Source organism: Ranitomeya variabilis, chromosome 4, assembly GCF_051348905.1.
Source record: "Ranitomeya variabilis isolate aRanVar5 chromosome 4, aRanVar5.hap1, whole genome shotgun sequence".
In the NCBI taxonomy this organism is placed as follows: domain Eukaryota; kingdom Metazoa; phylum Chordata; class Amphibia; order Anura; family Dendrobatidae; genus Ranitomeya; species Ranitomeya variabilis.
Genome location: NC_135235.1, coordinates 349,340,593 through 349,350,278, shown reverse-complemented (window position 1 = coordinate 349,350,278; position 9,686 = coordinate 349,340,593). Strand labels below are relative to the sequence as shown.

At 46.6% G+C, this 9,686-nt stretch overlaps 1 long non-coding RNA gene across 1 annotated transcript; it reads left to right on the top strand.

The window, feature by feature from the left end:
* Positions 1-5,996: 5,996 nt before the first annotated feature.
* Positions 5,997-7,851, top strand: LOC143764755 (uncharacterized). The gene is made up of 2 exons (XR_013213264.1): positions 5,997-7,628; positions 7,799-7,851. It is a non-coding gene; the product is annotated as an uncharacterized LOC143764755 (long non-coding RNA).
* Positions 7,852-9,686: the final 1,835 nt, after the last annotated feature.

Here is a 9,686-nt window from a genome sequence, read left to right as displayed (position 1 = left end):
CGGGCAGCATTGGTGTGGTCAGTGGAGGATTATTGCAAGTAGGGGCCGCAGACAGGCTCACAAAGGCCTAAAATAACAAACAGTAGGCAGTCATGGCAGTTTTACATCGGTTACATGGATACACAGGCAGGCACTCCAGGCAGCATTGTGGTCAGTGGAGGAGTATTGCAAGTAGGGGCCGCAGACAGGCTCACAAAGGCCTAAAATAACAAAAAGTAGGCAGTCATGGCAGTTTTACATCGGTTACATGGATACACAGGCAGGCACTCCAGGCAGCATTGTGGTCAGTGGAGGAGTATTGCAAGTAGGGGCCGCAGACAGGCTCACAAAGGCCTAAAATAACAAACAGTAGGCAGTCATGGCAGTTTTACATCGGTTACATGGATACACAGGCAGGCACTCCAGGCAGCATTGTGGTCAGTGGAGGAGTATTGCAAGTAGGGGCCGCAGACAGGCTATCAAAGGCCTAAAATAACAAACAGCAGGCAGTCATGGCAGTTTGAAATCGGTTACATGGATACACGGGCAGGCAGCTTGGTGGTGAGTGGAGGAGTATTTAAAGTAGGGACCGCAGACAGGCTTCAAAGGCCTAACATAATAAAATGGGCTGGCTGTAGGCACTTTATAATTGGTTCCAGGGGTACACGGGCAGCAGTGGTCTGGTCAGTGGAGGACTAGTGGAAGGAGGGAGTGCAGAAAGGCTTCAAAGGCCTAAAATAACAAACAATAGGCTCATGGCAGTTTTACAGCGGTTACATGTATACACGGGCAGGCAGCTTGGTGGTGAGTGGAGGAGTATTTAAAGTAGGGACCGCAGACAGGCTTCAAAGGCCTAACATAATAAAATGGGCTGGCTGTAGGCACTTTATAATTGGTTCCAGGGGTACACGGGCAGCAGTGGTCTGGTCAGTGGAGGACTAGTGGAAGGAGGGAGCGCAGAAAGGCTTCAAAGGCCTAAAATAACAAACAATAGGCTCATGGCAGTTTTACAGCGGTTACATGGATACACGGGCAGGCAGCTTGGTGGTCAGTGGAGGAGTATTTAAAGTAGGGACCGCAGACAGGCTTCAAAGGCCTAACATAATAAAATGGGCTGGCTGTAGGCACTTTATAATTGGTTCCAGGGGTACACGGGCAGCAGTGGTCTGGTCAGTGGAGGACTAGTGGAAGGAGGGAGCGCAGAAAGGCTTCAAAGGCCTAAAATAACAAACAATAGGCTCATGGCAGTTTTACAGCGGTTACATGGATACACGGGCAGGCAGCTTGGTGGTCAGTGGAGGAGTATTTAAAGTAGGGACCGCAGACAGGCTTCAAAGGCCTAACATAATAAAATGGGCTGGCTGTAGGCACTTTATAATTGGTTCCAGGGGTACACGGGCAGCAGTGGTCTGGTCAGTGGAGGACTAGTGGAAGGAGGGAGCGCAGAAAGGCTTCAAAGGCCTAAAATAACAAACAATAGGCTCATGGCAGTTTTACAGCGGTTACATGGATACACGGGCAGGCAGCTTGGTGGTCAGTGGAGGAGTAGGGACCGCAGACAGGCTATCAAAGGCCTAAAATAACAAACAATAGGCTCATGGCAGTTTTAAAGCGGTTACATGGATACACAGGCAGCTTGGTGGTGAGTGGAGGAGTATTTAAAGTAGGGACCGCAGACAGGCTATGAAAGGCCTAAAATAACAAACAATAGGCTCATGGCAGTTTTACAGCGGTTACATGGATACACAGGCAGCTTGGTGGTGAGTGGAGGAGTAGTGCAAGGAGTGTCTGTCCCAGTACTCCCAAAATATAAATAGATGTTAATGTCTCGCAAAACAACCAAAACAAAAAAAAAGGTGGCATACTTAGGTACAGGGGTGGGCTCATCTGCTGAGTTTCTGACATAGTAATTTGGCAGTAACTATTTAATGGTGCCAATATAGGACACAGACACAGACTACTGTAAGTTGCATCATAGATGTCTACAAATTTGTATTGTCAGTGCCAGACATTGAATGATGTCAGCGAATAGACTAAAGATTGGTGGAGCTGTGCGACATAATTTTGCACGTGGTAGAGCCCATTTTGAGCTGGGGTAGGGGGGAACTCTCTTGAGGCCGGCGGGACCGCCCCAGGGCCACTCATGTTACAACGGTGTGTCTGACGTTGGGTGCGCACCACCACCGCCAGAGACACTACATTGTACTATGAGGGACCCAGTAGCAATGCCGTCAACCAAAAGCGAGCACACCCACCTCTTCAGACAAACAGCAGTCTCACGGGTGCTTGCGCCAAGTCGCGATACCACGGCCCCGTGTGGGGAGTTTGGCCATTTAGGGAGGTGTAAACATGTCGTATGCTGTACAATCTGCTGCAGCAAATTAGACATTAGAAAAGTAATTCACAGGCAAGAGCTTTTCATAGGAAAGCTAGGTGTCGGCCGGGCAAGGTGGGGCAAAAGATTTTGAAATCCAGTTGTGGTTCATTTTAATGAATGTTAGATCGTCAACATTTTGGGTAGCCAGACGAGTCCTTTTTTCGGTTAATATTGACCCTGCAGCACTGAATACTCTTTCTGATAGGACACTTGCTGCCGGGCAAGCAAGCTCCTGCAATGCATATTCTGCCAATTCTGGCCAGGTGTCTAATTTGGAGGCCCAGTAATCAAATGGGAATGACGGTTGAGGGAGAACATCGATAAGGGATGAAAAATAGTTAGTAACCATACTGGACAAATGTTGTCTCCTGTCACTTTCAATTGATGCAGCAGTACCTGTCCTGTCTGCGGTCATAGCAAAATCACTCCACAACCTGGTCAGAAAACCCCTCTGTCCAACGCCACTTCTGATGTGTGCACCCCTAACACTCCTAGTCTGCTGCCCCCTGGAGCTCGTGTGAGAACGATCACGTGCGCTGTGTGCTGGGAATGCCTGAAGCAAACGGTCAACAAGAGTTGATTGTTTGGTTGCTAATATTAGTTCCAAGTTCTCATGTGGCATAATATTTTGCAATTTGCCTTTATAGCGTGGATCAAGGAGGCAGGCCAACCAGTAATCGTCATCGTTCATCATTTTCGTAATGCGTGTGTCCCTTTGTAGGATACGTAAGGCATAATCCGCCATGTGGGCCAAAGTTCCAGTTGTCAAATCTCCGGTTGTGATTGGTTGAGGGGCAGTTGCAGGCAAATCTACGTCACTTGTGTCCCTCAAAAAACCAGAACCCGGCCGTGACACGCAACCAATTTCCTGTGCCCCCGGGAAAGTTTCCGCATTAAAAATATACTCATCCCCATCATCCTCCTCGTCCTCCACCTCCTCTTTGCCCGCTACCTCGTCCTGTACACTGCCCTGACCAGACAATGGCTGACTGTCATCAAGGCTTCCCTCTTCCTCTGGTGCAGACGCCTGCTCCTTTATGTGCGTCAAACTTTGCATCAGCAGACGCATTAGGGGGATGCTCATGCTTATTACGGCGTTGTCTGCACTAACCAGCCGTGTGCATTCCTCAAAACACTGAAGGACTTGACACATGTCTTGTATCTTCGACCACTGCACACCTGACAACTCCATGTCTGCCATCCTACTGCCTGCCCGTGTATCCTCCCACAAATAAATAACAGCACGCCTCTGTTCGCACAGTCTCTGAAGCATGTGCAGTGTTGAGTTCCACCTTGTTGCAACGTCTATGATTAGGCGATGCTGGGGAAGGTTCAAAGACCGCTGATAGGTCTGCATACGGCTGGCGTGTACAGGTGAACGTCGGATATGTGAGCAAAGTGCACGCACTTTGAGGAGCAGGTCGGAGAACCCAGGATAAGTTTTCAATAAGCACTGCACCACCAGGTTTAAGGTGTGAGCCAGGCAAGGAATGTGTTTCAGTTGGGAAAGGGAGATGGCAGCCATGAAATTCCTTCCGTTATCACTCACTACCTTGCCTGCCTCAAGATCTACTGTGCCCAGCCACAACTGCGTTTCTTGTTGCAAGAACTCGGACAGAACTTCCGCGGTGTGTCTGTTGTCGCCCAAACACTTCATAGCCAATACAGCCTGCTGACGCTTGGCAGTAGCTGGCCCATAATGGGACAACTGGTGTGCAACAGTGTCATCTGCCGATGGAGTGGTTGGCCGACTGCGTTCTGTGGAAGAGCTGTAGCTTCTGCAGGAGGACGAGGAGGAGGAGGAGGGGGTGCGAACGCCTACAGCCAACTGTTTCCTAGACCGTGGGCTAGGCACAACTGTCCCTAAATTGATGTCGCCTGTGGACCCTGCATCCACCACATTCACCCAGTGTGCCGTGATGGACACATAACGTCCCTGGCCATGCCTACTGGTCCATGCATCTGTAGTCAGGTGCACCTTTGTACTCACAGATTGCCTAAGTGCATGGACGATGCGCTGTTTAACATGCTGGTGCAGGGCTGGGATGGCTTTTCTGGAAAAAAAGTGTCGACTAGGTAGCTCGTATCGTGGTTCAGCTTACTCCATCAGGGCTTTAAAAGCTTCGCTTTCAACTAAACGGTAGGGCATCATCTCTAACGAGATTAGTCTAGCTATGTGGGCGTTAAAACCCTTTGTACGCGGATGCGAGGATAAGTACTTCCTTTTTCTAACCAGAGTCTCATGTAGGGTGAGCTGGACTGGAGAGCAGGAGATCGTGGAACTTTCGGGTGTGCCGGTGTACATGGCAGACTGAGAGACGGTTGGAGACGGTATTGTTTCCGCCGGTGCCCTAGATGCAATATTTCCTCCTACTAAACTGGTGATTCCCTGACCCTGACTGCTTTTGGCTGGCAAAGAAACCTGCACAGATACTGCCGGTGGTGCGGAAAATGGTGGCCTTACAGTGACGGAAGGGATGTTGCGTTGCTGACTAGCTTCATTGGCCAAGGGTGCTACAACCTTAAGGGACATTTGGTAGTTAGTCCAGGCTTGAAAATGCATGGTGGTTAAGTGTCTATGCATGCAACTAGTATTTAGACTTTTCAGATTCTGACCTCTGCTTAAGCTAGTTGAACATTTTTGACAGATGACTTTGCGCTGATCAGTTGGATGTTGTTTAAAAAAATGCCAGACTGCACTCTTCCTAGACTCAGATCCCTTTTCAGGGATTGCAGACTGAGCTTTAACCGGATGGCCACGCTGTCCTCCAACAGGTTTTGGCTTTGACACGCGTTTTGGGCCAGATACGGGCCCGGCAGATGGAACCTGTTGCGATGTTGATGCCTGCTGCGGCCCCTCCTCCACCTCCGCTTCTGAACTACTGCCGCCTGCACCCTGTTCCCCCAATGGCTGCCAATCGGGGTCAATAACTGGGTCATCTATTACCTCCTCTTCGAGCTCGTGTGCAACTTCGTCTGTGTCACTGTGTCGGTCGGTGGTATAGCGTTCGTGGCGGGGCAACATAGTCTCATCAGGGTCTGATTGTGGATCTGTACCCTGAGAGGGCAATGTGGTGGTCTGAGTCAAAGGAGCAGCATAGTACTCTGGCTGTGGCTGTGCATCAGTGCACTCCATGTCAGAATCTACTTGTAATGGGCATGGTCTGTTAAATGTTTCACTTTCTAAGCCAGGGACGGTATGTGTAAAGAGCTCCATGGAGTGACCCGTTGTGTCGCCTGCTGCATCCTTCTCTCTTGTTGTAGTTTTTGCTGAGGAGGACAAGGAAGCGACTTGTCCCTGACCGTGAACATCCACAAGCGACGCGCTGCTTGTACATTTACCAGTTTCTGAAGAGGAGGCAAAAGAGCTAGAGGCTGAGTCTGCAATGTAAGCCAAAACTTTCTGTTGCTGCTCCGCCTTTAAAAGCGGTTTTCCTACTCCCAGAAAAGAGAGCGTTCGAGGCCTTGTGTAGCCTGACGACGAAACTGGCTCCACAGCTCCAGACTTAGGTGGAATATTTTTATCCCCACGACCACCTGATGCTCCACTACCACTACCATCATTACCAGCTGACAATGAACGCCCACGACGACCTCTTGCACCAGACTTCCTCATTGTTTAAAAATCTTAACCAAAGTAACTTTAGAAGTTGCTGTCAAACAACTTACACGGTGAGCTATAACTTCAGTATGATTTCAATATCCCTTAACAGGTTGGTGAGACCACAAGGAAAATCAGGCACAATGTTACACACTCTGTTTTCTGTGGCACCAAATCACAGAGATGACACACACGCAGGACTGTCACTCAATCACTAATGTCAATATTAATCTCCCACCTAATTTATTTATTTTTTTTTCTCTGGGAGACTTTAGAAACCAAATAATATTAAAAAAACAAAAAAAATAAATAGCCTTTCTATGGCCCACAATTAGAGAGAGAGGTGGCACACCCAGGAGTCAAGAGTGGCACACAAGCTGAAAGGGCAATATTACTCTCCCACTGTTTTTTTATGTATTTTTTTTTTTATTTTCAGGGAGACTTTAGAAACCAAATAATATTTAAAAAAAAACAAAAAAACAAGGCTTTCTATGGCCCACTGAATGAGAGATGGCACGCACAGGAGTGGCACACAAGCCCTGACTGATGCCAATATTTTTCTCCCACTGATTGATGTAGTGTTTTTGTGTTGAGGTTGATTTTAAAACACAAATGAAGGAAAAAAATAAAAAGGCTTTCTATGGCCCACAATTAGAGAGAGAGGTGGCACACCCAGGAGTCAAGACTGGCACACAAGCTGAAAGGGCAATATTACTCTCCCACTGTTTTTTTATGTTTTTTTTTTTTTATTTTCAGGGAGACTTTAGAAACCAAATAATATTAAAAAAAAAACAAAAAAACAAGGCTTTCTATGGCCCACTGAATGAGAGAGAGAGGTGGCACACCCAGGAGTCAAGACTGGCACACAAGCTGAAAGGGCAATATTACTCTCCCACTGTTTTTTTATGTATTTTTTTTTTTATTTTCAGGGAGACTTTAGAAACCAAATAATATTAAAAAAACAAAAAAAATAAATAGCCTTTCTATGGCCCACAATTAGAGAGAGAGGTGGCACACCCAGGAGTCAAAAGTGGCACACAAGCTGAAAGGGCAATATTACTCTCCCACTGTTTTTTTATGTATTTTTTTTTTTATTTTCAGGGAGACTTTAGAAACCAAATAATATTAAAAAAAAAACAAAAAAACAAGGCTTTCTATGGCCCACTGAATGAGAGATGGCACGCACAGGAGTGGCACACAAGCCCTGACTGAGGCCAATATTTTTCTCCCACTGATTGATGTAGTGTTTTTGTGTTGAGGTTGATTTTAAAACACAAATGAAGGAAAAAAATAAAAAGGCTTTCTATGGCCCACAATTAGAGAGAGAGGTGGCACACCCAGGAGTCAAGACTGGCACACAAGCTGAAAGGGCAATATTACTCTCCCACTGTTTTTTTATGTTTTTTTTTTTTTTATTTTCAGGGAGACTTTAGAAACCAAATAATATTAAAAAAAAAAAAAAAAGGCTTTCTATGGCCCACTGAATGAGAGGGACAGAGGTGGCACACCCAGGAGTCAAGACTGGCACACAAGCTGAAAGGGCAATATTACTCTCCCACTGTTTTTTTATGTTTTTTTTTTTTTATTTTCAGGGAGACTTTAGAAACCAAATAATATTAAAAAAACAAAAAAAATAAATAGCCTTTCTATGGCCCACAATTAGAGAGAGAGGTGGCACACCCAGGAGTCAAGACTGGCACACAAGCTGAAAGGGCAATATTACTCTCCCACTGTTTTTTTATGTATTTTTTTTTTATTTTCAGGGAGACTTTAGAAACCAAATAATATTAAAAAAACAAAAAAAAATAAATAGCCTTTCTGTGGCCCACAATTAGAGAGAGAGGTGGCACACCCAGGAGTCAAGAGTGGCACACAAGCTGAAAGGGCAATATTACTCTCCCACTGTTTTTTTATGTATTTTTTTTTTTTATTTTCAGGGAGACTTTAGAAACCAAATAATATTAAAAAAAAAAAAAAAAAACAAGGGTTTCTATGGCCCACTGAATGAGAGATGGCACGCACAGGAGTGGCACACAAGCCCTGACTGAGGCCAATATTTTTCTCCCACTGATTGATGTAGTGTTTTTGTGTTGAGGTTGATTTTAAAACACAAATGAAGGAAAAAAATAAAAAGGCTTTCTATGGCCCACAATTAGAGAGAGAGGTGGCACACCCAGGAGTCAAGACTGGCACACAAGCTGAAAGGGCAATATTACTCTCCCACTGTTTTTTTAGGTTTTTTTTTTTTTTTCAGGGAGACTTTAGAAACCAAATAATATAAAAAAAAAAAAAAAAATAAATAGGCTTTCTATAGCCCACTGAATGAGAGATAGCACACATAGCAGTGGCACACAAGCCCTGACTGAGGCCAATATTTTTCTCCCACTGATTGATGTAGTGTTTTTGTGTTGAGGTAGATTTTAGAACACAAATGAAGGAAAAAATAAATAGGCTTTCTATGGCCCACTCAGTGAGAGATGGCACACACAGGGATGGCACTCTAGCAGAAATGCCAATCTTAATCTCCCACAAAAAACAAAACAAAAAAAAAACAGGGACTGTCCTACAATTACTATCTCCCCTGCAGTAATCTCAGCCAGGTATGGCAGGCAGCAATAGGAGTGGACTGATGCACAAATTAAATAAAAAGTGTGGACAAACAAAAAAGATAGCTGTGCAGAAAGGAAGGAACAAGAGGATATGTGCTTTGAAAAAAGCAGTTGGTTTCCACAGTGGCGTACACACAGCAATACAGCTATCAGGGAGCCTTCTAGGGCAGCCCAATGAGCTACAGCGCTGAGGGGAAAAAAAAAAAAATATAGCTTCCACTGTCCCTGCACACCGAAGGTGGTGTTGGACAGTGGAAATCGCTGCAGCACAAGCGGTTTGGTGGTTAGTGGACCCTGCCTAACGCTCTCCCTGCTTCTGACGAAGCGGCAGCAACCTCTCCCTAAGCTCAGATCAGCAGCAGTAAGATGGCGGTCGGCGGGAACGCCCCTTTATAGCCCCTGTGACGCCGCAGACAGCAAGCCAATCACTGCAATGCCCTTCTCTAAGATGGTGGGGACCAGGACCTATGTCATCACGCTGCCCACACTCTGCGTTCACCTTCATTGGCTGAGAAATGGCGCTTTTCGCGTCATTGAAACGCGACTTTGGCGCGAAAGTCGCGTACCGCATGGCCGACAAGCACAGGGGTCGGATCGGGTTTCATGAGACGCCGACTTAGCCAAAAGTCGGCGACTTTTGAAAATGATCGACCCGTTTCGCTCAACCCTACTTGCTACCCCTGGTGTAGTGTATTGCCTTCTAGCTACACTTTCAGTGAGTCTGGGTAGCACTGGCAGGCTGAAGCTCTCAGGGCTGCTGCTACTGGCAACAGTAGGCACGGCAGGCTCACCGATAGCGGAGGGAGGTTTTGCCGGTTCAACGGTCGGCATGGCATCTTCAGGTAGGGCTTGTTGAGGTTGCGGGACCGGATGATCTGATACCACCATTGTTTATGGTGGGTCCGGCTGTTGAAACGTTAGAACAGGTACCACGATGGCCTGATTTATCTGAGTCCAGGACTGGGGAAAGTCACCTAGGACGGTATGGATCATCTTCTCCTTTTCTACCGGCGGGGAGATTCCTGGGGCCGTGTCCCTCTCTCTCAACTTATCGGGGCAGACCTTAAGGTGATCCCTGGATACCGCTGTCAAGGTCACCCCTCTGTCCTTGCTGATGAGA